The sequence below is a fragment of the Papilio polytes genome, unplaced genomic scaffold, assembly GCF_000836215.1.
Source record: "Papilio polytes unplaced genomic scaffold, Ppol_1.0 DF821919.1, whole genome shotgun sequence".
NCBI classification, from domain to species: Eukaryota; Metazoa; Arthropoda; class Insecta; order Lepidoptera; family Papilionidae; genus Papilio; species Papilio polytes.
In genome coordinates, this window is record NW_013527285.1 from 1 (window position 1) to 1,553 (window position 1,553).

The 1,553-nt window shown below is 33.7% G+C and overlaps 1 long non-coding RNA gene across 1 annotated transcript; it reads left to right on the forward strand.

Annotated features, from left to right (window-relative positions):
• Positions 1-225: 225 nt before the first annotated feature.
• LOC106107712 lies at positions 226-842 on the forward strand. Its single transcript, XR_001225882.1, has 3 exons — positions 226-324; positions 421-498; positions 700-842. It is a non-coding gene; the product is annotated as an uncharacterized LOC106107712 (long non-coding RNA).
• The last annotated feature ends 711 nt before the right edge of the window (positions 843-1,553 follow it).

A 1,553-nucleotide genomic window follows, 5' to 3' on the forward strand; every position in this document is an offset into this window, starting at 1 on the left:
ATAGTATTTTATTATCTGTGGTAATAGCTAAGAAGAAAAAGAAGAAAATGCACAAATTTCTCTTAATAAAAGAAATAAAATCATTCTTAAACAAATAAACATGCATTCTATAAAAAGCCGCGTTATCTCTTGTATACATAATGATGTTATAATATTTCTGAGTACACAAACAAATATTCTCTTTCTGATAAATTTAAGAAGAGATTTATAGGTTAAATTCTTTTCTTTAACGATAAAATTATATAATACATTAATACAATTCCCGCGCTCTAAAGGTTTGGGAACTGGATGGGTTTATCTGTTTCTTGCCTGTATTTGAACTATGTAATATTCTTTCTCTTTGAAGTATTAATTAGCAATAAAAGGTATTTTATTTTAATTAGATATCTGTGCAAGTATAAACATTGCTTGTGTGTACAGATTGCACGGCAAACACTGGTGTGGAGGAGCAATTGTAGGGAAGCAGTGGGTTCTCACGGCAGCGCAGTGTTTTGATTAGTAAGTAATTATTATTTTATATTGATCGTAATATGCGCGATATCGCTGCAAGGATATAATCTAAGACCTATTTAACTCTAAACTACCGCTGTATTTAAAAAGAAATGCAAAAAATTTGAGTTAAATAGTAAAAAGATTTTATAATCTGTATAATAACAAAGCTACTTATTCCTCTAACATTAAAAATATCTTTATATTTAGCGTATCAAAAGAAGAAGTGACGGTCCGCATGGGCTCCGTGTTCCGTGACTTCGGAGGCCGTATTCTCGCTGTAACAAACGTCGAGAGACATCCAGATTACAAGATGGATCAATACTATCCTGAACATAATCTTGCCATGGTCAAGGTAAGAACTGAGAAAAATGTCTAAAGGTGCAGCAAATACACAAAACAAAATTCTAAATTTAAATTTTCGTGAGACATTTTAAACGGGTAGCAATCACGTCCATTTTACTCCCTATCTGGTACCTCCACAGAAAAATAGACGTGAGTGCTGGCTGTTTAATAATTAGTAACAAAATGCATAACTAATTACTTAAAAGTGACTAGGAAATCTTACTTCCCTTCCGTCATATCTAGCTATGGTATGCTAGGTAGGAGAGCAACTATTTAATTGCAAAGCGTCTTTAGGGGCGGCCGTAGTGTTCCATTTGGAGATTCCGCGGCTCATTATCACAGTTGGAGGCGACCGTGGGGTTTTAGTCGGCGCAAGTCGGACATAACCACCCTTGTCCCAGCAAGGGTTGTATGCGTAAGGCATTTCCACACGAAAAAAATGAAACCTTACTAACTTAATATTATAAATGCGAAAATTTAGTTAAAGTTTTAGCAACCTTTTTGCTGCACGGACCTCGATGAAATTTGGCAAAGATGTAGAGATCAGTCTGGAAGAACACATAAGCTACTTGCTTTTGTTATTTTTTAAATTTCCTTGTAGACTGAGTCGCAAGCAAAGGCAAAGTTAAATAAAAATAAACATTTTAGGTCAATGTCTACTTTTAGTAATTTATTTTTAAATTAATGTTTATATTTTATGATTCATCTTATTGTGGCGG